Genomic DNA, 26726 nt, shown 5'->3' with positions numbered 1-26726 from the left:
CATGATGGTGATTAAACCCTCATCAATTCCCTGCCTGATGTCATTGCAAACACGCAGAAGAGCCGACTGAGTATTATAACTCGAGCGATACGCAGACTGTCTGGGATTGAGGATGTCATGTTCGTTTAAATAATCAAGTATTTGTGCAGCCACAATCTTCTCGAATACTTTAGACAGTTCTGGCAAGTTTGCAATCGGTCTAGTGTCAGACGGAGATAGAGGTGTTCGAATTTTTGAGAGCGGACGAATATAAGCTCTCTTCCACTCCGACGGAAACACAGAAGTGTGTAGTGATCGATTCAGCAAAGACGTCAAACATGACGAGATAATTGGCCAAGCAATACGTAAAACATACAATGGAATACCGTCGGCACCAGATGCATATGAATGAAGAGGCTTCTCGGAAATAGCCTCGAAAACAGAGCGAGGCGAGACAGAAGAGAAAACAAATTTAGGTCTATTAACAGGAGGGTTAACTAAAGCGATGGCTGAGATATAATCAGAATACGTGCAAGGAGGCTAGGCATTGGAAACCAAAGCATAATATAAGTTAAGCTGATCAGGCGAAAAAAAGTGTAACGGAGAAATAAGAGTCGTTTTCGCAAGTCCCAGCCGAGCCAATTCCTTCCATAATTTAGCCGGATCAGTAATATTGATGAGTGAGTTGTAATGAAAATCACTCTTAGCACGCTTGATATCAGCATTCAGCTGGTTACGGAAAAGTCTGTAGGTCGCATAGCCCAATAGAGAGCAGGAACGTTTAGCCTGTTTGTATAACTGGTTGCGGACATGCATTCGAGCCACCAATTCAGACGTAAGCCATCGCGCAGGAGGCTTTCTGACCACGAATACCCTCACGGGAGCAAACATATCAAGAGACTCCAACAAATTGCGAGACAACACGTCACAGAAACCGTCAACATTAGTATCAGACAGCTCGTCAATCTCAGCCTGAACTACACCAGCAATAGATTTAAGATGTTCAACAAAGTTAGAAGCATCAATGTCCTTGAAGTTTCGCCGAGACATGGAGCGTTGAGGTACGAGACTAACATTAATTGATAAAGACAATTCCAAAATATCATGACCGGCAATGAACGGGCAAGAAGATTTGATGAATGATGAAACTTTGTCTACATCATCAACAGCCAAAACATCGAGCCATGAATTTGAGGTAGCCGTGTGGAAGGTAGGTTCAGAGTTGATAATATGCAAAGATAGGCTAGACATAAGCGCACGCAGATAATTCGCCTCATAGCTATCTGAGGATAAATTACAATTAAGGTCGCCACCAATAACTATATTTTTGTAAAGATGTGAGAATCCAGCTAAAGATTCAACAAAGTCATGCAAGAGGAGGCCCTTAGGTCTTCTGTAAATGGCCGCGAATAACACTGATTGACCATCTGGGAAGCGTATTTCAATGAGCATATATTCAGGTGAATTAATACAAAGATTACTAGAGGTAGCTAAAATTTTGACTTCAAGTGACTTGTTAACATAACATGCTACCCCTCCGCCCATCCGTCCCACTCTGTCATGCCGCAGCAAAAAATCTATATATATAAAACAAAGTCGGGTTAGTTACACCACTTATAACTCAAGAACGGCTGGGCCGAATTTTTACCACAAGTATATGAAATAGGGGTAGAATTTTCCGGAATAGCAGAATAACTAATAAAATATCGGAAAAATTCACGTAAAAAAAAATTAATTTAGAAAGATATCCAAATACATAGAAAAAATACATAAAGGGAGGGAGAGAGGGAGGGGGAGAGAGAGAGAAAAGAGGGGGAGAGAGAGAGAGAGGGAGAGAAAGAGAGAGGGAGAGAGAGGGGGGAGAGGGAGAGAGGAGAGGAGGGAGGAGAGAGAGAGAGAGAAGAGAGGGGGAGAGAGAGAGAGAGAGGGAGAGAGGGAGAGAAGGGGGAGAGAGAGAGGGGGGAGAGGGAGAGAGGGGGAGAGAGGGAAGAGGGAGGAGAGGGGGGAGAGAGAAAGAGAGAGAAAGAAAGGGGGAGAGAGAGGGACTATTTGTGTGTCTTATCACTACATTCATTACTGTTAGGCGGTACGAAGTTCGCCGGGGCAGCTAGTAATTATCTAAAGCAACTAAATCATCGGAGACGCCTGCATGAAGCCAAGTTTCAGACATGGAAAATACATGGTATGATTTGGTCATAAGGTGTAATCGGATGAATTCAATATGACCACGCAAAGAATTCGCATTAAATTGAGCTACCAAAAATTCGGTTGACCTTGAAACAGGGCGACAATGCACAACGGAAGACAATGAGCGATTAGCATGGGTGAGTCAAACAAGCTTATCGAGATCTGCGTTGGAATCGATCCGAATAACAGGCTTGCCATCGGAATGTCTAACGTGAATGCGACCCCCCTTTACCCATACATAACGATATGACCGTTCTTTAGCGACACGCTTAGTCTGTTGCAGCAAGTCGTGCGTGTCTTTAGGGAGAAACTCATTGACAAAAACACTCCGATCGGACCCGTTGCCACAAACCTCGCTCTGCACAAGCGCGCGACGTGCCCGCTTTTTGGTGATAACAATGTCCCGTACCGCATCAGAAGCCAGAGTGACGATAAGTGAACTGGTAGCTGAGACTTGCAAAGGACTATCAGTCTGAGGAGGGCTACGAGCTACGGCCCTGACATCAAGAATGTGGCATGACAGATCAGGCACGCCAAGAGCCGCAAACACATTGCGAACGCATACAGAGGGAGTAATTGACATCGTAGTCGGCACACCCGATATAATAAATTTGTTCGCGGTCTGAGTTGGCGGGATAGAGGAAGAATCACGCCGATCCTTCAAATCGCGGACTTCACTTGCAAGAGCGGTACACTGCCGCTCCAACTCAGCGATGCGCTGACTATTACGATCCACGTTACTGGCAATACTATTCAACGCATTAAGTTTTTCATTAAGTTCGCTGTTTGTCCGCTGCTGGTCAGCAATAAAGGTAAAAAGTCTCGCATCAGATGCTTTCAATTGCTCAATCAATTGAAGTAAGAGCTCATTGGTGGTCAAATCACTCCGAGAATGCGACCGCGACTGAGAACCGGTGCCCACAGGAGCAGACATACTTGTAAAAACAAGTGATCCAGGAGAACTACTAGCCTCAGGTGTACGATATATCGAATGACGCAACTAGCGATTTACAGCAAGAATCCACGTGCTTAGTTAGGGAGTAAGGCTTGACACAGCCAGGATGGAATGCTCTCGAACACGCACACTCAACCGCAGTAGTCGCAATTGTTTTTTGCACCTAGTGCACGCACGCTGCATTCCCGTAAGACCAGCAGGCAGTCGAAAACGCAAAGTCAGACGTTAGAGTCACCGCGTATAAGTCACATGCACAGCACGACGCAAGGGTAGTTCAATTAGCTCGTGCAATATCCACACGCACCGCGACACATATCATCCAATCAGAAGCCAACGATAAGCACATGCCCGACAACTCATAGCAGAGAAGATTGGCAGTGGTAGGCGCATGCGCAGCGGTGGACGTAAGTCACTGTTCACAGTGCGGCCGCTACATACAGCCACCAATCAGCAACATGCTCAGGAAAACAGCAACGAGATGGAGAAGGTTGGCAACGAGAGGCGCATGCGCAGCCACGCTCGACGTCCACAACAGGAACAGCAAACGGCGATAGAATTTGCCGTTGAAATGCACTCGGTTAGGTTGCAAGCACCCAAGAGATACCACTTGTGCGTGAAAAGCAACTAAAGAATGTGCCAATACCTGCAACAAAAGGGCCCGAAGGCAGCTCACGGCAGAGATGTGACAGGATAAAGCAGGAGCAACACAACGGACGTGCACACCATACTCACAGAGAGAGAGAGTCTACAGACGATTCCGAGTCTCGACATCGAACTCGCGAAACTCATGTTCGACCGTTAGACGCCGTGCCGTCGTAAGCGGTGGAGATCCCGACGACGGGCAGAGGCGCCGTACGGCAAACCGGGCTCGTGCGACGACCGGCCCGCGAGGGGACCGGCCGCCTAGTAAGTGTGTCACATTGTTTTGAGCCTTTCGACTCACGAGACTCCTAGAGATATCATTGCCACCTTTGACTAGAGAGGATACGGCCTTAGAGACGTTCAGGCATAATCCCACGGATGGTAGCTTCGCACCACCGGCCGCTCGACCGAGTGCGTGAACCAAATGTCCGAACCTGCGGTTCCTCTCGTACTGAGCAGGATTACTATCGCAATGACTGGTCATCAGTAGGGTAAAACTAACCTGTCTCACGACGGTCTGACGGACAGAGAGAGAGAGAGAGAGAGAGAGAGAGAGAGAGAGAGAGGAGAGAGAGAGAGGAGAGAGAGAGAGAGGGGAGAAAGAGAGAGAGAGGGAGAGAGAGAGAGAGACTATTTGCGTGTCTTATTACACATGTCCTCCGGGGCGAAGCCCGGATAACCAGCTAGTAAATATATATTGCTCTAAAAATATATATATATTATTTTAGTAATTTACATTTTATTAAAATAATAATTTTAGAACAACGATAAAACAAAAAGTTAAAATAAAGTGTAAAACGGAAAAAATGAAAAAATGAAAGAATAAAAAAGCGAAAAAATGATATCGAGCAAGCAAGAGAACGGCAGATTAAAAGAATAAAAGCAAAATCAAGTAAAAGAACGAGAGAACACAAATGATTATAAAAGTAAAAAAAAATGAAAAATAAAAAACTATGTAATATGATAAGAGTAGGATTTGAAGAATAAAGACTGGATTATATAATGTATATTCTAATATATTGTGATGGGAAATGACACCAATAAAATCTTGAGTGAGAGAGAGAGAGAGAGAGAGAGAGGAGAGAGAGAGAGAGAGAGAGAGAAGAGAGAAGAAGTAGTATAATAAAAAAAATTTTATAAAGAATAGTTAAAAATGTAAAAAAGAAAGCAAAAATATAATAGTGAGAATGTAAAAAAGCAAACAATAAGATAAAAAAATAAGCAAAAAAACGATAAATGTTTGTATACGTGAATATAATTATAACATATAGAGATATAATTTATCTTTTTAAAAAGATTTTAGTTCTACACAAATTATTCGTCTTCGTATAAAGTCTTTGTTTGAGATAATGCCAAATGAAATTTGTTAATCATTTAGAAATTTACATGGCAACCAAGTACACTTGGAACATATAGTTGAATATATTTTGCTGATTAATCAATAATTTAATACTATCTGTTTGTATAGGAACTGAGTATCAAACCTTTTATTCGAAGGGAAGGAAAGAACGATGCCTTAATTGCTTAATGAATCAGTTATACTTTATTTGGCAGAATCTCATCGAATACCAACATTCGTTGCACGGGTAAGGAAAACTGCCAAAAACCTTACCAGTATTCATAAAATAAAAATACAATGTTTAGATCATTTTATAACAAAATCAAGTATTACATTCGGTTGTGCAGGAATGAAGCAATTAATGTTTATCTCAATTAGACAATGTCAGGGTAATTTAAACGAAATCAAAGGAATGCAAAATATAATAAACAGTCATAAACATATGCAAAGAACGTAAATCATACAGGAACAATGCAGTAAAGGATTATATTGAATTGTTGTCATTTATGATTGAAAGTTTTCTTTGTTACTTTTTATCAGATATTTAATCTTTCTTTTACCAATCAAACTACTAAGTTCAAGTAATGTTTCAGCATAGAACGTCGAATAAGAATATAATTTCTGAAAGGAATGATCATGTTTAGAATTCGATATGTTATAATAGTGTATGGTACTTCAATCATTATTGACCTGAATAAACTTGTATAAGTTGAATATAGACTAATATCGCAAATTATTAGCAATATATACAGAAAAACACGCAAGAAATAGAATAATAATAATTACAGTTAATAAAGGAATATAGTTTCTCGAACTGAGAATTTCGACAGTATTTACTATTTTGTATCATCCGATAATAATATCTATATTGACTTTAGTTACGTTTAGTACACGCTATGTATTATGCTCAGGATACGCAATGTCGTACTAGTTTAACACGGTATATCACGCTCAAATCACGCGATGTTTCACGTCTCAGATATTCCGTTGTCACGCGCCGAACACGCTATATGTTATACGGATAGAAGCACGAATAGCCTTATACTATTCGTCTTCTGGAAAGTTCACGAAGGAACTGAGCTCTCGAGAAAAGGCCTGTTGATCGTATTAATTTATGTGCACCACAAAATGGAATCGTGAAAATCTCACAATATTCTCAGTAACCAATATCCGAGGATTAGGCTGTGTAAAGCCTGAATATAATGTCAACCCAAGAACGGTTGTACCAAATAGAATGATAAGGTTACCTTACAATTAACCAAAATTAGGCTTGTTCCAGAATAGGATAACTGGAATTCTCTCATCAGAGTATACTTATAAAGTATAAAAGACGACGCAAGGGATCCTCGTCCTTCCAACAATATATATCAAATGACTAATGGCCGCCCTCGTCTTTACTATCGGAATTTCCTCGTTTTCCTTTTCAGCAATCAGAAAGTCCAGAGACAAGGTTTCGTCTTCTCAAATCAGCAATGTAGCCGTATATAACAGCTCTGCTTCCTCAGAAGCCGGGATATTAAGGATTCTAACAATATATAGAAGTAGCGTATCTACGCAATATCTAAGCAAAATGATATATGCTCACTCGTTGAGCGTCCAAAAAGAAGTGACGACGAGAACGTCGTTGTTTGCGCGGTAAAATCAGGGAACGCCTGCGCGTCAGCGTTGCGCACGAATATAGAAAGAAACACGACGCATGCGTTAAATTGGACGGATGCCTCGCAGCGCGACAACAACAGAAACGCTGCCCGATAGATAGCGCGCTTACGGGAGGTCGATAACAAATAAATCTATCTATAGATTTCTCTCTGCTCATGGCTCTGTTTTACCCCAGGTAGCTCTGCTCGTCCTTACTCTCAATTCGAATAAATGCTAGATTCTGAACACTGTTCTTGTTGTGCTTACTTCATAAACGGCTGTCATTGCACATTTTGATAGTTATGTGTATCGAGGGGTTAATAATAAAATTAAATTTCGACAACGCTGGTAGTGACGCTGACGGAATTGAGAGTGGAAGAGAAGCTTGTAAGTACAATTTTTGTACATTTTTTTTAATTTTAGAATAACAACAAAAGTGCTGTATTGCTCTGCATTGTTCACAGATCAGTTATATGTTTACGAGTACATTCTTGCTCCTACAATTCTTCATTCTACCATTCTTCTCTCGCACCTCCAACTTGAGAAATCAGCAAAACCCTTATAAGATTAAAACTACTTATATCAAGGTAAGGTTTATGCAATTTCACTGCTCTTTTGTAGCAAGTTTGTTTCCTTAACCCTATATTACTCATGTGGTTTTTTAACGTAATTAATTGTATAGGATGTTTCTTATATCCTAGCATTATATTTTATTTTTTGTTCTTTTTGATAATTTATAAAAAAAATATATATATATATATAATTTTATAAAAAATAAAAATTAATAGTATTTTCTATATTCCTCAAATAAAGATAAATATAAAATTTGTTTTTAAATTTAAAACAAAAATATGTAGCAAATTTATTTAGGCAAAAGTTATTAAATGAATTTCTTGGATTTTTACGCCACGTGAGTAACAAAGGATTAACATTATTAGACTGTATTGCACATAAATTTATATATATACATAAATCACTTTATACGAGAGAGAGAGAGAGAGAGAGAGAGAGAGAGAGAGAGAGAGAGAGAGCCCGATTATGAGACAGGATCCAAATATGAGATATGTTAAGCTAAAAGGCTCTATATAGGCCCTATCTGTTGATCCCACCATGAAAAAACCTTGCCATCTCATATTAGGATCCTATCTCATAATAGGGCACTTTCCTCTCTGTATATATATATATATATATATATATATATATATATATATATTTTTTTCTTATTTCCACTTGTAGAATATCCTCCTGCAATGTCACATTTTATATATGACATGTTGTGTGTGTGTGTGTGTGTGTGTGTGTGTGTATAATATATATATATATATATATATATATATATATATATTATGAAATTTGGCTAGAAATACTTTATTACAAAGTTATAAACAAATATTGAAAGAAGACATAAAATAGGTAAAAATAATCTTTTGATTTTCGAGACTGCCAGATTTAACGCCTTTTGATTTTTACTTATAGGGAACTTTAAAAAAGAAGGTGTAAGTTTATAGTACAGAAATAACTGTGCATGAAGATTAAATGCAACGAATTAAATCCGTTGTTATTTATATTTCATGTTTTATTTCAATATTTGTTGTCAATATATGATTACTTTTGTACTATAAACCTTATTAAAGTTTCCCATGTGCGAATGTCGGACTTCTGCCAGAGTTGTCCGCATGGCCCAGAAGTGGCACAATATTGGCTGCCAAGACTTGATGGGTGGTACTGCCCCAGTACGGATAAACCGCTAGATCAGTATTGTGCCAGTCTCGGTGACCAGTACTCCTATGCAACCATATTCTGTTCCGAGGCGAGTCTCGTCTCAGGACTGACCGTGTATAAGGCCAGAAATGATATTAATCTACGGCCGAAAGTCGGCTCAGTACTGGGGATGTATTGGGTCGACTTAGAAAATTTTCGCTCGGGACCGGAGGTAACAACCGCGCAAAAGCAACACGCCGCGAAGGGACTTAACTTTTTGCTCGAGCGGCGCCGGAGGTAACAACCGCGCGAAAGCAACACGCCGCGAGGGGACTTAGAAAGCTTTTTGCTCGAGCAGCGCCGGAGGTACCGACCGCGACACGAAAGCAACACGCCGCGAGTGATATGGCAATCAGTGTTGTCCCCGTACTAGTACTCTGTGTCGGGCCAAAGTTGGCGCCAAGAGTTAGCCCAATACTGGCAATCAGTGTTGTCCCCGTACTAGTACTCTGTGTCGGGCCAAAGTTGGCGCCAAGACTGGGACCCGTGTTATCATTCCGACATTGCTCCAGTAATGACCCCGATCTTAGCTTGTACTGGCCCAGAATCGTCAGCCAGTACTGGTAATTCTGGCACCAGTACCAAGCCAGCACCGAGCCTTTTTGAAATTCGCACATGGGTTCCTATAAGTAAACATATCAAGAGGCGTTAAATTCAGCAATCTCAGAAATCAAAGGGTTATTTTTACCTATTATATATCATGTTCTACTTTAATATTTGTTTATAACTTTGTAATAAAGCATTTCTAGCCTTTATATAATTTTTTTTTTCTTATTTTTACTTGTAGAATATGTTTTCGTAGTGTATTGCTTAAATCCTGGGACATTCTATACCTATACAAAATGTAACAAAAAAATACGGACAAACTTTGTATACATTTATAAGAAAGCGGATTGACATAAATAATTTGAATATATAGGAATGCATGTGTGCTTAAGCTTTGTTTTTGTACTACACAGTATAGTATAAAGTTGCTTAAATTTCCTAGGGAGGTAAAGTACTTTTTCAGTAAAAAATAACAAAAATTTATGTTTAAGACAGCTGTTTAGAATTAAAAATTAGGCCCGTATACCAAATTTTGAATAAATTGGTCTGATGTTTGATTTTCGGCATACCTGACTTAATGCAAAAAAGAAAAAAACATCAAAGTAGGCCGATTAATTCAAAATTTGGTATACGGACCTGATTTTTAATTCTAAACAGCTGTCTTAAACATAAATTTTTGTTATCTTTTACTGAAACGGTACTTTACCTACACAAAAAAAGGTAACTTTACTGCCACATAGCATGAAAATAACACTTCAGCGGACATAGATCCCTATATTCAAATTACTTATATTATCTTCTTGCTACAAACATATAAAGTCTATTTGTATCTTTTCATTACATTCTGTGTACAGGATGAAGCATCTAAAACAGGTTACCTGCATGATGAACAACTTGCCTGCTTTTGGCGATAAAAAAAAAATGCATTAGATCAATTTTGCTTGATTTCAAAGAGGACATAAATTAATGTCAATATTTTTTTTGCAAGTGGAAATGTGGAGGAGATGCAAAGGTCAATTTTGTTTTTTTAAATGTAATTGCATGATTTTTTTTTACATAATATGATTTTTCTCATTATTCTACACGTAAAAATATTAAGGTTATCAAAAAGAGTTATTAAAAATTAATAATTTATGAAATATTTTATATTTTATTCTGGTACATTTTGACACACATAAAATATAAAATATTTCGTAAATTATTTTTTTTTGATAAGTATACCTTAACTCTTTTATTTACAGAATAATAAAGAATAAAAATAAATCAATTGGTGTAAAGAAAACGCATTGTTGTTTTACAAAAAAATTATGTAATTTGCAATATTTTCAACTACATGTCTTTTTACGAGATTTTATATATTTTGTCAAAATGTGCCAGAAAAAATAAAATATGAAATATCTCATAAATTATTATTAGTTTTTTCATAACTCTACCTTAATATTTTTACATGTAGAATAATTAAAAGAATCATATAATATAAAAAAAATATTTAATTCTTAACAAAAAATAAAGTTAACCTTTGTATCTTCTCTATATTTCTATCTACATAAAAACTATTGAAATCAGAGATTATGTTTTCCCTGAAACCAAGCAAAATTGGTCTCATGGATTTTTTCTACCTCCAAAAAGCAGGCAAATTATTTCGGTAATCTATATTATTAATGCTAGCTTTTCGAAAAATTGCATTAATATTTATACAATTATAAAAATACCTTTAGATTTATAATTCAGTTTTAACATAAATTTTTTTTATTAAACGGTCTGATAGATTATGGCATACTTTCTTTGTAAACTTTTGAAATTTTTACAATATCTCCAAAATTGAAGAAAATATAGTACACGAAAATGTGCTGTGATGTCATACCTTATATGCGAAATCTTTTAAAGTTGTCGTCATCAAAGAAACTTTAGCAAGCTATAACTTTCTCATTAAATTTAGGTTTTTTTTTAATTCAAAAAGTACTAAAAATCGGCTTAGATTCTCTATACATTAATTATAGATACCGCTTAATAAAAAAAATTTATGTTAAAACTAAATTACTGATTAAAAATATTATTATTATTATTCTATTATTATAAACATTAATTTTTAGTATTATTGTTTTTTGTTTCAGGAAGACGTTCAAAAGACCTCCAGAAAAGCATTCAAGATATCAGAAATTATTTATTATATATAAAAATATTGATATTTATAGTATTATAGTTTGTTTTATTATTATTAAGTAATTTTTACGTTAAAATATAGTGTTATTGTATATGTTGTGTATTGTATTAATAATTAATAAATTATTCAATATAATTATAAATTTTGAGACATTATTATTAAAAAATTGGTTAGCATCAATATTACTGTTAACAAAAAAAAAGTTATTAAATTGTGTTGTTATGTCAAATTTGATAAATTTTCCCTCTTAAAAAATGACATGTTAACTGAGTGAATTTCATTTGTACCGAAGAATTGAGGCTTCTTTCCCGCGATGCTGATTAATTGTCTCGAATTTTACATCGCGACGTGTTTCACTCTTGTGTCGCTTTTGTGGCTGTCAATTTCATGTAATGAAAAAGCTAAATAGCACGCGCGTAGCGCGCGCTTGTAGTGTTCTAGTATCAAGTAAAAAACAAAAGAAATGTCTCATTATTTATGGCTACATGTTTATTTTATTATTCATCATACATATAGTTGATATATCCTTTGTTAAATTATTTTTCCAATTTTGTCGTTTTAAGTACAACTGCTTTAATTGCTCTTTCGAAAGACAATAAATGTTGATTGTATAGCGAATGTTGAAAATTCTATAGAGGGAGTAATGTGTAATAAAAAAAACAATGCTATTCCTTTTGTCTTTTGATCAGAAAATCTCAACGTATATTTACCGCTTTTTTCTATTTATTTAATATTATTTCAACTAAAGTCAATAGACTAATTCAACACGTAATAACTGCATTCATATTTATTATAATATTAATCCGTAAGTATAATGACTTGTGGTCTCGCAGGTCCGTGTATATTCGAGGCTAATAAATCTACATTAGTAATATTATATACGATATTTCTAGTAATAGCAATATTGATGGTAATGGTAGTAGTAGTAGTAATGTACGCATCAATCTTAAGAGTATATCCCTTAGCTCTCCATCATTTCGCTTTTACTCACTGTCCGTCATGCAAAGATTAAAAAAAAATATATATATATATATATATATATATATATATATATATTGTGACGTTGCGGCCAGGCATCCCGCCACCGGCTATTCTTGATTTGTTATTGGCTTTATTTTGTGTTTGATCGAAGCCGGATGGATAAACGTTGTTATTTTCTCGACAACCAGTACTCAATAAATGTTATTTTTCTTTGTTATCTGACTGAGTATGAAATTAACGTGTCACCCCGCCAAATATCGCGCTGCCCTTCTTTAACCCCGCCCGTGATTAGGTCAAGCTAGCCGATTCCACGCACCTCCACACTTCGTTTTGCGTCTCGTTTAGGTTTTCGCGATTTCGTGGACGCGAATGTACGCGTCTGGCGCCCAACATTTGGAACATTTCGTGGAGTATCGGAGGTGCGAGGAAATCACTGGAGAGGCCAACCATCCCGCTCTCCTAAGTCCTTTTGATCCGGCACACGTCCCGGAGCGGTCCGGGAGTGTAAAAAGTCGTGACAAAATTTGGCGCCCAACGTGGGGCAGTCGAAAGATCGCCGAAAGGCACGTCAAGGGCTCGGTACAGCGCTACGATATTCTCGTGCGGGTGACAAGAATCTCGCGGATTACTTGCTGATTTCGTTTCCTTGTGTTTGTCGGAATAAAGAATTAATCCTTTCCTCATTTCATGTTTTGATGCGTTATTATATATGATATATTTCTGATTGCGATATTATTTGTGTTGTGCCATATTATGTTTTGTCTAATCTCTTTCTTGCAGCTTTGTGTGAAATAGTATTTGAAATTTGATTATTGAAATAAATGTATTCGGGTGGGTTACTCGGTAAATCGGAGATATTATTCGGTGCCGTGTGACGCGTCGGAATTTGGTGAAAGCGCGAGGGCGATAACATCGGAATTCCGGTGTTTACATCGAGCGGACTATCGCGTCAGAAAAACTGTTTGCCTATTTCGCGTTACCCCCGCATTCCTTTCGCGTGTATTATTGTTCGTGTATTATTGTTCGCGTGTTATTTTCTTTCGGGAATACGGTAACATTCCGTAGCTTTCGCGCGGAATATAGATTTTGCTTTCGAGAATAATTTTGAACGACGAAATGGATTCCACCGAGCTTACCGATGAGTGGATCCTCCACGCTACGCGCGAGGAACGGATCGCCGAATTGAATCGACGCGGATTGGCTACCGACGGGTCCGACCCCGAGCTGGCGCTTCGCTTGTTACGCTTGCTGACGGCCGCGCGTCGCGGCGGCGGCTCCGAAAGGGCATCCGAGTCGAACCGTGTGGCCGACTCCGAATCGAACCGCGCGACGAACGTCGAATTAATACAGCTGACGGGGGCCGATGCGAGTCACCCGGTTAATGCAGGATACCTTGAGATTCCTGTGGGGGACATCCGCCCGGATAGTCCGTCCGCGGGGTTGGTTGCGTCTTCGCACCTCGATCACTCGGGCGTTTCCCGGGATCACGTGCATCGAACCTCTCACGAGGCGGGCGAAAACTCCGCGACGACCATTTATAACATCATGCGGAAATGGGACTTAAAGTTTTCGGGCGCGCGCGGAGAGGATGCCGAAACGTTTCTGTTGCGCGTTGAGGAGGGCCGCGAATTGATTCCGGTCGCGGATGAGGATATTTTACGATGTCCCCCGTTCTTTCTCTCCGGTATAGCACTTTATTGGTTTCGCGGGAAGAGGGAACGGCTGACGACATGGGCCGTGTTTAAAACCGCGTACACGGTTCGGAAACCCGGATTTTCAGTTTGCCCTTCGCGACGAAATTATGCGGCGAACGCAGGGGGAACAGGAGTCCGTAACGGACTTCCTGACGTGCTTAAACACCCTTTACGATCGGTTATCGCCGCCGTGGCGCGAGGAGGAGAAGGTCGGGTACGCGCACCGACACATGCTGCCCCGGTTGCAGACCTTAATACCTCGAAACGCGGTAGACAATATGGACGCGCTCGAACAATGGGCCGCACGTGCAGAGGCTAGCTGCCGCGCTGCGCAAAGCTATCGTGCTCCTCCGTCGCCGGAACAATCTTTATTCCCGGATCTCGCGCATCAAACGCCCCAGGGGCGCGAACCGCCATTTCGAAGTGGTGAATAAATTGCCAGAAGTAGAATTTTAAGCGTTGAATCCTTAACCCACCCCGAGACCTCCATCCATTCGTCAATTTCCGGATCGCAGGGAACCCCGCCGTTAACAACCATCGTATCTTCAGGTTGCCGTGCAGGTCCGACCGTAGGTAGAGTCACGATAAGGCATAGAGTCGCGCTCCCGTTCTGCGGTCGACACGTCATTTCGCGTTAGTGTTGGTGTGCTCGCCGGACGCGGCGTAGCAAATTGGGCCGTTGTACGAACCGTCGGCGTACTCGGCTAAAAAGGGATCCCACTCCCGTTCGGTGGTCGGCGCGCTGAATGGTGACGAGCGCCAGCAATCGCTCTCGGGGTTCGCGTCGGCGTCCCCTTATCGCGCGTCGCCGGAGAGTGGCCCTGCGGGGTATCTGCCTGCCGCTGCGTAGAGACCAGAGCTGCGTCGTCATTCGTGATTTGGGTGAAACGGTATTCGCGATAGGCGGCCGACGTCGAACTCGAGGGACCCTACATTTGGTATTTGAGGCGAGGACGATCGTCTGCCGCGGGTGCGGCATGGCGAGGCCAACTGCCGAAAGTTGGGTAACGTTGTGATTTGGTATTTGGTATTTTGAGGCGAGGACGATCGTCTGCCGCGGGTGCGGCATGGCGAGGCCAACTGCCGAAAGTTGGGTAACGTTGTGATTTTGGGTTTAATTGGACGGTCGACAACAAGCGCGAGGCACTTCGCCATCGTAGGCCAGCGTAAAAAGGTCCGACTTGCGTCGCCTCAATAGGCGTGAAAAGGGAAGGGCGGGACGATAAGTGACTGCGTTCTCGAGTTGCACACTCCGAGGCTCTTGCGATGCGTGGGGATGGGACGAGGATTAATTATTGGTTTGGAAGTAGTCTTAGTTTTTTTTCTGTCTTATGTCTTTTTTTTCATTGTGATATCGTCTCCGTTGTGTTCGTTCCGTTGTCCGGAGGCCCGGAGCTGGAGGTCTCGATCGCGTGGCGTTCCCAGGTCACCCCCGGGGGGGCGAGTGGCTGAACGGGGCAGCCGCACCCGGTATGCTTCTTCTTGGGGTGGGGTGTTGTGACGTTGCGGCTCGCCGCATCGTCGCGGCGCCCCGCCGCCGTCACAAGACGCGGAATTCGCGCCCAGGGACGGACCAGGGAGGCAACGGCGAGATCTCCAGGGGTCGTATTTAATCGCGTTTCCGCATTCTGATTACTTTCTTTTGTTTTTATGCAATGTAATACGCGCGGCACCTCACCCACACCACGGCCAAACCTTCGAGGGAGTAATCGGCGAAGGAAATCAAGGACGATTGATAACCGAGGAGGGGTGGCAAACACGGAAGCAGCAGAGATCACGGGCTGGCGAGAGCAACGCGGCAGGCGTGCGGCACGTGAGGCAGTGACGGACGAGGCCGCCAATAGCGGGGCCCCAGACGCCTGGGTAAAACCCGGCTACAGCAGAGGATCTCCAAGAAACATCGACCTACGGGGTGACTGATCACCGCCCCAGGGTCAAACCGGAGGCACACCGGCGCGAACCGAGTTTCGTCCGCTGCTAAGGACAAATTTTGAGGAGTCGTACGCCGCCGAGGGACCGTTGCACGCCCCCGAAGGATCTCGTATCGACAGCACTGCGCCGGGACACCGCGGGCTTGCAAGCTCGCGCCCGATTGGCTCGCGCGCCCCTCAGGAAGGGGTACCGTATCGATTCCGCATCGAGCGGGTCTAGCGTTTCACTCTCTGGTCGTCCGTCGGCGACAAAATACGTTTTGATTAAGATACGCGATAGCCACCCCGAGTCGGGTATTTCGATCGTTGTCTGGCGGATCGAGGATCGTTGGTGGAAGGTGACGGCGAGGAGCCCAGGAGGAGGCGTATCACCGGTGAGGTTGCCCGTAAATCGCGATATGTAAAGCCACGACACCGCCCTCCGGTGCACGCTCTCGCTCGGGATAACACATGTTAAGATCGAGTGTAATTTCGCGATCGATAACGAGAGCGAAGGGCCTCGGGATGGTATCGTGGCCGCGGAACCGTGGTACAAGCGTTATGGCGAATCCCTGGAGATCGTGATAGGCGCGTTAATGGGTTCGATATCGCGAGTATATTGCGTCGTCCTCGCGACCTTGATGTACGGCAGCATACGGGCCGGTACTTCGTAAATTGTGTTACCGTTTCTTCGCGTCGGAAAATTCTTGTGTTTTCGCGTCGGGTGTTAGCGTATCGATTGTGTTTGGATCTCGTTATTACGGGTTGCTAATTGTGTCAAACTCCCATTGGTGTCGATGGAGTCGTTACGTTGGGTTTGTTCTCGCGTTGAGAAACTTTTGTTCACAAGCCCCTTGCGTTCGGTATTCCTTGCGTTACGCCCTATGGCGTCCCGCCTTGCTCGCGATGACCTCGAATTTTGCGTTAGAAATAGTATTCCTTGTATTGTCACAAATCTCGACGCCTCCGTGTTGCGCCCATTTAGAAAATTCTCGTGTAGATTAAGATAGCCTGGCGATGGAATTCTCGTACGGGCGTGGTGTTCACGCGCATCGAGCGTGGTGCACCACCATTTCGCGACATTTTTCGTTACTTTTTCGTATCTCGCGTTAGTATTATTACTCTTAAGCGTTTGAGAACTGCGGTTTCCGTGCGCCTACAATAAGCTTTGCTTCGCGTATGTTTAATAGCCGCGTTAAAGATTGTTTCTGTGGAATAAATCCAGGCATCCCGCCACCGGCTATTCTTGATTTGTTATTGGCTTTATTTTGTATTTGATCGAAGCCGGATGGATAAACGTTGTTATTTTCTCGACAACCAGTACTCAATAAATGTTATTTTCTTTGTTATCTGACTGAGTATGAAATTAACGTGTCACCCCGCCGAATATCGCGCTGCCCTTCTTTAACCCCGCCCGTGATTAGATCAAGCTAGCCGATTCCACGCACCTCCACACTTCGTTTTGCGTCTCGTTTAGGTTTTCGCGATTTCGTGGACGCGAATGTACGCGTCTGGCGCCCAACATTCGGAACATTTCGTGGAGTATCGGAGGTGCGAGGAAATCATTGGAGAGGCCAACCATCCCGTTCTCCTAAGTCCTTTTGATCCGGCACACGTCCCGGAGCGGTCCGGGGGTGCAAAAGTCGTGACAATTATATATATATATATATATATATATATATATATATATATAATATATAATATTGTTATTTAAACGACGACCACACATACGTGCATTTTGTATCATTTATCGACACGCGAATAGCGAGCGAGCGATATATATTATTATTTTTGTTTATTTTAAAATGCTATTTAATTCTAAAAATGTACGTACCTTTCTGCTTTATGGAGAACGATGACGTGTAAAATATTAAATATAAATATAAAGATTTTATATGCTATAGATATATATATATTTTTAAAAGAAACAGCATAGACAACGTCCGCCAACATTTATCCGCTTATATAGCTAGCATAAAGTTTTTATTTTACAAAAGATATAATATTACAAATTACAAATTTATTTTTACGCAACAAACTACCAGAAAGCTGTTTTTTTTTTATCTTGTTCACGTCCAAGAGGTGCCAAGGTGTAATTACTGCCACGCCAAGCTACCAACGATAATATTATTATTACAAATGTCTATAATATTTCTAGTAATTTGTCTAAACATATATATGTGTACATTTCAAATTATATTGTTCAAAAAAAAAAAAAAACTATATGGAAAATACGACAATGATACATAGTCACGTGAAATGTATAGGTAAAAAAAAATGTATGTGACGCTCTCAAGTGTCCGCGCGAGTTAACGGGATATTGTTTACCGCATGGTATAGACGGATACATGCGGCCATACTTTTTTCCATTCATTAAGTAATTCATTAGATATAGTATTGTTACAACAAAGAAAATAATTCTCGCAGTGTAGAACATTGTTCGAAAATAACGGAATAATAATCAGGTGTTGTACGGAGTTGGGCGTCAACGAGATATAACTTTTTCAACTTTTTACACCGCGCTAGTACGTTCAATTGGTGAGGGGTGAGGGAAGGCCAAGATAAATGCAGTTCTTTTAAATTTTCACCACGGGAAAGCATATTAAATAAAGTATCATCGATATTTAAAAAATAATAAGTGAATCTGCAACAAAAATATTGTACAAATTATTACAGTAGGGGAGACCGGGGCTAAGCCGACACTATTTTTTCAAAGGCAATTTTTAATATTTAATTAAAATTTTTAGGCAAATTCAATGATATATATTTAAAGAGTGTTTCTTCAGGTACAAAATTGGTTCAGGAAGTTTTGCTGTACGTCGCTTTGTTTTGCCGTCAGGAAAGGAAAAGTGACGCGAAGACAAATTTTCGAATTGAAAAATGACGGGGCGAACTCGACACCCCGGCGGGGCAAACTCAACACTTTGTTTGATCGACACAATTTGATCTGGAACTTATTTTTTTATTGTTTAAAAATAAAAATACATTGTTTATCAAATGAAAAGACATTGTGTATTAGAAACAAAAAATCGGAATAAAGTAAACAATTATTTAAAATAATGAGAAAAAAAAGATTAAACTTTTAATTATCTTTTTCTGAACTGTCTGAAAAACAATTTATACACGTAAACTCGCGATCACATTCGCACACATTCGTCATGAGCCATACGGTTGCATAAGATGCATTGTTTGTTATTAGAAGCTAATGAAATGTTTTCCGAACACACGCAACAGATGTTCCTTAAATCGTCATCGGAATCGGACGAAACAGTGACCTTTTTTGCGATAATGTCACTTTAGGTTAGTGTCGTCTTTGCCCCGGTGGCGTCGTGTCGACTTAGCCCCGAACGTCGTTTTTTACTTTTGTTACTCCAAAAATATATAAATTTTGAAAATATGCAAAAATTATTATTGGATTCGTATAAAGCATCGAATTTCCCATCAAAATCACTTAGCGGTAGATTCGCAAGAGTAAAGCTCGATGAAAGAGTAGACATTTTCGAGAGATCAGAAAAATTACTTTTCACTATCAAAAACACTTATGTCGTGTTAAAAATTACACTATAACTCAGAATGTTATCAAATTCCGTTGATAATACTGGCACATAAAGACGCATTTACAGTAGCAAAGGCAAGTTTCTACGATAGATTTAAATTGGCAAAAAGCCTAGTGTCAAGTTCGCCCCGCTGTCGGCTTAGCCCCGGTCTCCCCTACTGTATTGTGCCAAAATAAAATTTGCGTAACTTTGTGCGCGCAATAAGTTGATGCTCGGCCGAAAGAAGCAAACAAATTTTAAACAAAAAAATTCAATAATGTGTGTTTTTTTTTAATGTAACATATACACTTACAGATTGAATTTTATTTTTTCTAACTTTTTACAGTTGGCGAGAGCATTAATACCCCGAGATGTAATATGCCTTGGGCCGAATGATGAAGATATTACTTCTAAATTGCGACACGACGTTCCCAACTCTATTAGAACTGCATCGTTTATGCGCTCAACCGATAACTCACGCATCCGTGGATTATTTTGCAATATTCTGCAAAGACGTTCGTAACTTATAGTAGTATTAAAAAGATTTAAATGTTCCAAGGTATTTAGCTCCTCAAGATACGAAAATCCTTCATCTTCCACGTAACAATAACTGAGATCCAATTCTATGGAAAACGTCGTATATTAGAAATTGTGTGTTGAACAATTTACCATAATAATCCTGACAATTATTTACATATATTATATGCGCATATATTTACCTTTCAAATTTGTGCACGTGTTCGGAATTGCACGTAGGACAACTTTCAAATCGATATCGCTACTTGTTCGTATTATCTGTGCATAGTAACGCTCGTCACTGAGTCTTAAATGCGTTAAACGACTACCGCATTTCTTGATAAAGCTTGCCATATTTTTACCCGTATATGTGCATCCTGTGACATCTAATTGTCGCAAATGTTTACATCTATGTGTAAAATTACGTAATATATCGCGTATATATTTTTCAGATCTATTGATCCATCGCATGTTTAAACTTGTATAGAGTTCACGGTCTCGTGTTAAATAATTGAGACGTTTATCTACACGACTTGTGCTGCATAACGTCGCCAAATCCAAATGTTTAAAAATCATTAGTAGCACTTCGTTCTGCAAAGAGATAAAGTATATAATTTTAACATTTAAGATGACATTTTAGAATAATATGATGAGAACGTGACATTTTGAAGAATACTTTACAGGAAGCGCAGATAAATTGCAACTTGACGACGATGATGATGGCTTCGTGGATTCATCCGAAGAGCGTTTCAAACGCTTATTGGCATTAGTTGAATATGCTTTCATTAAAATACGACGCGAATATCTGTATCCGAGAGGTTGCGCATCGATACTCGGCGTATTCCTCGTTCATTCTGCTAATATCGACAGAGACAGTTAATTGACTCGTCACTTTCACACGTCAGCGTTTTGTGTTCGCCGCCGATGTCTACCTGCCGTACGAGGCTTCGATGACTTCTGTACGAAATGCAGTTCTCGTGTCTATGTATCAACATATTCCGGCTAGATAACACTCATGGCTACCCCCGATCTATGCAGATATTCGTTACAAAACTTTTTAACACTCTCCCTCACTTCTAAACCACTTAAAAATTAACACTTTTACGGAGCGATGTTTCACACGTCTGCTTCTGCTGAGAGAAAGAGAGAGAGAGAGAGAGAGAGAAAAAAGAGAGAGGAGAGAAAAAGAGAGAGAGAGAGAGAGGGAGGGAGGGAGGGAGGGAGAGAGGGAGGGAGGGAAAGAAGGAGATAGATAAGAAGATAGAAAAAACTAGCAAAAGGATTGAAGAAAATAATGAAAAATAATGAAAAGGAACAAGAAAAAGAGCAGAAATCTACTAAATATAGAAACGGAAAAATGAAGAGAGAAGCACTGAAAGAATAAATAGAAACTGAAAATATGTAAAAAGAATGATGATATCTAACCTTAAGAAGAGTTTTGCTAAGCTAAATCGGTACAGCGCAATGAACGTGACGATCGCAGAAAAACAAAAGCAAGCGCAGTAAGTTACCCGACTGTCTTGATTGAGAAAGTGGGGATACACGATGACGCGCCGCGGCGGGCGGTCACGACTTTTTCCTATTATGTAAACGTTTTCTATGCGGATGCATCGTAATTTACACCGAATGTGTTAAATACGTATAAAATGTTTATTTCCTATGAAATAAATTTTGTCATTGGCTAATTAACTTACTTTCTACTTGATGCGTATTAAACACATTTGTTATAAACAAGGCCAGTGATAAACCTTATAATTTACGTTATTCGTTATACATAATAAGTTAATTCTTTACATGACTTATCTTTTTTAAATGTAAAGAATATTTATAGAAAACATAAAGAACATGGATGATAAAAATCTGTAAAAAAATGTAATATGTTTGTGAAAGTTTTAACAAATTCTTACCATTGCAGAAGCTTTATTATATTTTACTTATTTCTTATAAATTTAAATTAAAGTAAAAAATAAAAAAAAACCTAATTTTTATTAAAAATTTATAATTTTTAGTTTTTAAATTAAAAAATTCTCATAATAAAGGAAATTGATTTTGCCGCCGAGAATGGCTTTGGAATCATATTGTTATACTTTATTTGATTAATACTTGTTGACGTTTATATGGAAATTTTGTTAATTTATGTATGTACATACATAATATTTAATTGTATTTTGATTTTACGCATTTACAGTTACGCGCATGCATACATACATGGATAAAATCGAATTGTTTGCATTATTGTACATTATACTATAGTCATTCTATGTATGTATTTCTATATATATTATATGTTATTTAGTTATTTTGATTATAATAAATAAGAATATTTTATTAAATTCAGTGTTTTAATTTGACAGAACAAACTTACAATCTCACCAACTGTGGAAGCTAATAACATCGTGAAAAAAAATCGTAAAATAATTGTGCAACAAGCAAATAAAATTTTATTTTTAGTATTTTCAGATAAGATACAAAAAAAATTTAGTGCCATTTAAAAAACGAACGATAAAACATATTTTCAAAAAACTTGAAAGTCTAATATTTTAAATTCATTTTTAATCGTGATAAAAAAAACTTAAAAATTTTTCAACTCGTAATTTCATCAATTTATAATTTATCCACTAGCATGTAATGAATTCTTTGTTTACATTTTCTTGTGCTAATTATAAATCATCTTTTTAAATTACTAACAGATGATTTTGTAAGAAAAAGACGTACACGTTGGCCAAGAGTGGATTTCATCTTCTTTTTCTATCTTTTATTTCCTTAATTTTAAGTTAATACTTTTTATAGACACAAGAAATTATAATTTAATTATTTAATGATTTTAACTTCTAAATTGTAGAATCATTAAGCGATATGATAGTGTATCGCATCTGATCGCATCTAGTGTAGAAAGAGGCACGCGACAGTCAAGCCGCTAATATACGTATTTCGTCTGCAAGGCTGATGACGCACCGGTTCAAGAGAGAAAGAGCATAGCATGTTTGCTCTCTCTAGCTGGCCGAGGCCGGCCGAGCGCTGAGCGCACATGTACACGGGGCGCTTGGCTTGTGTACGTCAGCGTCACGTGACGCGATCCTATCCCCTCCACAGCTTATCCCCTCCACAGGCTATGTAGCAAAGACCTAAACCTGGGATCTCTGGCCTGCGCCCTGGTCTGTCGCGGGCGGTCTGGCGGGGGGGCCGGGATCGAGATTCTCGGCCGGATCCGCCCGTCGAACTTGGCGCGCGGGAGGTATACGGTGGATTGTCTTCCTACCCCAAGTTCGTCAGCGGGAATTTAGGGCCGTCGGTGCGGACACCTCGGCCGGCGGCCTGGGAATTCAGGCTGACTCCCTGGGCGGGAAGGGCGGTGAAGGGGTTGTGGCCTCCTACGCCCCGAACGTCCGGGGGTCTCTCTCCCGCGAAGTGGCGTTCGCCCCCTGCAGTGCCCCCACTGTCGGAGGTGGGGGACCTCCGAAAGCCCGCGGTGCGTTGGGTCCTTGATGGGCCCCGCCCGCGGGTGTGTAGGGGGCATACCATGGGGACCACTTCGGATGGGCGAATCATGCCACGATACCCGGAAAAAGGTGTAACCGGTCCCCCGGGAGAACTCGGGGCCCGACCGGTCCTTGATGGGTCGGTCGGTGAGGGCACGCCCAGGCCGGTGGAGCCGCAGGAGGCTTGGGAGACTTTACATTCATGAATACTTTAATCAAAAAAAAACCACGACGAGCTCAGGGAGTGCGGAAAGCCGGGATCGAGGGTCCTCGGCCGCCTCTTCGCGAGAGGGAAGGAGCGGATCCACACCACTAGGTGAGGGGTCAGTGGGAGGCGACTCGGCGAGCTCAGGAAGGGAAAGAGCTATCGCTCAAGGAAGCCAAGGCTCCGGTCAGAATAGGGAGAAGGGGGCACGCATGCTAAAGCCCGGCAGCAATGCTGGGCCAGCATGTGGCAAAGGGGGCTCGAGGATCCCGAAGCCGTCTGTGACGAGTACAGGGGTCTCCAAGTCATCGGGTAAGGTGGTTACGCGAACAGTGAGCGTTAGGCTAAATCTCTTTGACAGATCAGGGTCCAGATATGGACTACGATCTGGAACAAGCAAGTCAAAGAAGGGCGAACAAGACAATCCGTTCGCGGGAGTATTGGATCAACGAAGGGGATCCCAAATGCCGCAGGAGGAATGTGTCAAAGTGTCTGACGACGCGTTGGTCGAGTCGGGTGTGTCGGCTGACATAGAAGAGTCTAGACCACAAAAAAGACCAACCACAACAGGGGATTGCGTGTGTAAGAAGGTCGAATGGGCCAAACGGGAGCTTGCGAAGGAACAAAAGAGGCTAAAGGATTTAACAAATCCGATGGTGCCGGCAATTCTTTCCAAGAGGAGAAAGGAATGCCAGTATAAATACATAGAGGAGCTGAAGGAGGCTCCGGTGGAGGACTTAGAAAGAAGGATTGTGGAGCAAGTAGCCACAGTCGATAAGGTCAAAACGACCAGTAAATCGCTAAGTGGCCGGGATATAGGTAGCCTGAACAAGGCGGCCTCCATAATCGAGGCAGCTATTACTCACCTGATTGCTAGGATACAACCGGGTGAAAGAATAGCTGTGGAAGTGGAGACGGAGGAACTAAGGAGGAAGAACGCTGAGCTCCAGGAACGGATGCGTCAGCTCGAACTCCAATTAAATTCCCTCAATCAAGAAAAGGAGAAAGTGAGGGAAAAGGAGATGAGGGAGGACTCTCCCTCGAGACCATACTTTCCGGACGAGGCACCCATGGAGAGAAGGGCAAGGAGGGCGAAGAAGAATACTGTCTATGTGAAGGACTTGTCGGACGAGGAGGAGGACGAGAAGAAGGAGCGGGAAAGGCTGGAGAGGGAAGAGTCTGAGAGGAACAGACTCAGGATACTCGAGGAGGTTGCCCGAGAAGGAGCGGATCCGGCTCTTAGACCCTCCTTGGGGGGTAAACCGCCGAAGATCATTGAACCGGCCATACCTCCGATGGAGGTGGTAATGGAAACGGCCTCGGAAGGGAGGAACTGGCCTGAGGTGGATACCCGGGTAAAATCCAATAAGGGAGGGAACGAGATGGAAGCCAGATTGAACCGCAAAATAGACCTGCTTACGGATAAGCTGGAAAAACTCAGCGGAGTTGTGGGGAACCTGGCGGAAATCATGGGAAGCAGTGGACCGGGACGGGAAAGTAATCTCCTATCGGTTTCTAAGTCGACAGGTGGTCAGCCAGCGCGGAAGTTGACTTCGGTAGCGGATCCAACGCCTCTGACGAAAAAGGGGAGCAATAAAAAGGAAAAAGGTAAGAATAACCGGGGAAAGCCGGGGGCGAAGACGAAGAGTGAGGTGCCAACTAAAGCGCGATCGCAGATCCCGGCGACAGTCACTCCTCATTGGAATACGAGCTCTTCCTCCTCTTCTCAGAAGGAAACGTGGGTGGACGTAGTAAAGAGGAAAAGAAAGGCTGGTAAAGAGAAGTCTAAGCAGGTGTCACAGAAGCCGCAAAAACCGCAAGCTGCCCGGAAAGCTTCGGGGAACCCCCCGCTGGGCGGTAAAGGCAAGAGAGGTGTGGATAACTCTGGAACGCCCCTAGGAGTGGGAGAAAAAAGGTGGGCCGGCCTAAAAACAGCGTGGGCCAGGTGTCCGCTGACGGTGGTGAGGGTCATCCAGTCCAGGGGCAATAAGTTGCAACTGGGCTGGTTCACGGCCAGAGTGCAGGTGCTAAAACAGCGCCCCCTTCAGTGCTTTAAATGCCTGGAGGGGGCCATGTTAGAGCTAACTGCACCAGCGACGCAGACAGAGGGTCGCGTTGCTATAGGTGCGGGGAGGAGAGGCACCGGGCCCGCGACTGTCAGGGTAAGGTCAACTGCCCTGTGTGCGCGGACCTGGACAAGCCAGCGAACCACAGGGCAGGCGGCAGGGCGTGCTCCTTCACCAAGAAGAAAAGGAAACCGGGTTGGAGAACAACGCAGCCACCCCAAGCACCGTCAACAGAGGCGGGAATGCGAGAGGTGAAAATGGAGGACGGCGAGGGAGGCACCGACAAGGGGCCCAGGATCGTGGACATGACGATCGTCAAACAGGCGTCAAAGCGTCCCACGAGTCCCTCGAGTTACGAGGAGGATCGGAACGAAAGACCCTCTAAAAAAGTGGGTCACAGGGAGGAAGAAAATGAGGTACCCTCAACAAGCGAGGGATTGGAGGTTAACAAGGGGGTGGTGGAGGATCCCCCCCTTGGACACACAGTGTGCGGGGGTAGAGGGGGAGGAAACTCTTGAGCTCTGAGGGACTCATAATGCCCCCTTCCCCTAAAGTATTACAATCAAACCTGAACCACTGTCGTGCGGCCCAGGACCTGTTCCTCCAGTCCATGGCAGAGCGCGGCAGTGGTTTAGGAATAATTGCAGAGCCATACTGTGCACCGCAGGGCCACCCGTGTTGGGCGATCAGCGAATGCGGGCTGGCGGCGATGACGTGGAGGCAGACCGCGGACCCGATTCCCTGCGCGAAGTTAGGTGCGGGGAACGGCTTTGCGGTGGTGAATGGGGTCAGACGGTGGTGGTCGGAGTCTATGTGTCTCCGAATAAAACCATCGCCGAATTTGAAGGGATCCTGGATGATCTGGGACTATGGGTTCAACCCGGCTCCGATTGTGGTGGCTGGGGACTTTAACGCCAAGTCGGCGTTATGGGGGTTCCCGGTCACCAACGCGCGAGGAAGGGTCCTAGAAGCTTGGATGGCGGGCAGGAACCTGTGCTCCTTGAATATCGGAGGGACACAGACCTGTGTCAGGGCGCGCGGCGGATCGGTCATCAACATAACGATGGCTAATCCCGCGGGTGCGCGCAGGACCTCAGGGTGGAGGGTCAAAGGGGTCAAAGGGGTAGA

The 26726-nt window shown here is 42.0% G+C and overlaps 2 long non-coding RNA genes across 3 annotated transcripts in view; one reads left to right on the top strand and one right to left on the bottom strand.

Annotated features, from left to right (window-relative positions):
- The window catches only part of LOC139811721 (uncharacterized), a 398927-nt gene that overhangs the window by 215435 nt on the left and 156766 nt on the right, over nt 1-26726 (top strand). The gene's annotated exons all lie outside the window — the stretch shown is intronic.
- On the bottom strand, nt 17772-21011 carry LOC139812013 (uncharacterized). Of its 2 annotated transcripts, XR_011731804.1 has the most exons (4): nt 20530-21011; nt 20052-20439; nt 19646-19955; nt 17772-17908 (listed from the first exon to the last, which is right to left on the bottom strand). It is a non-coding gene; the product is annotated as an uncharacterized lncRNA (long non-coding RNA). The 2 variants fall into 2 exon arrangements; XR_011731803.1 differs by having other exon boundaries at nt 17778-19955.

This window comes from Temnothorax longispinosus, chromosome 4 (genome assembly GCF_030848805.1).
Source record: "Temnothorax longispinosus isolate EJ_2023e chromosome 4, Tlon_JGU_v1, whole genome shotgun sequence".
NCBI lineage: Eukaryota > Metazoa > Arthropoda > Insecta > Hymenoptera > Formicidae > Temnothorax > Temnothorax longispinosus.
The sequence above is the reverse complement of the archived record's forward strand: the minus strand, read 5'-3'. Positions and strand labels throughout refer to the sequence as shown.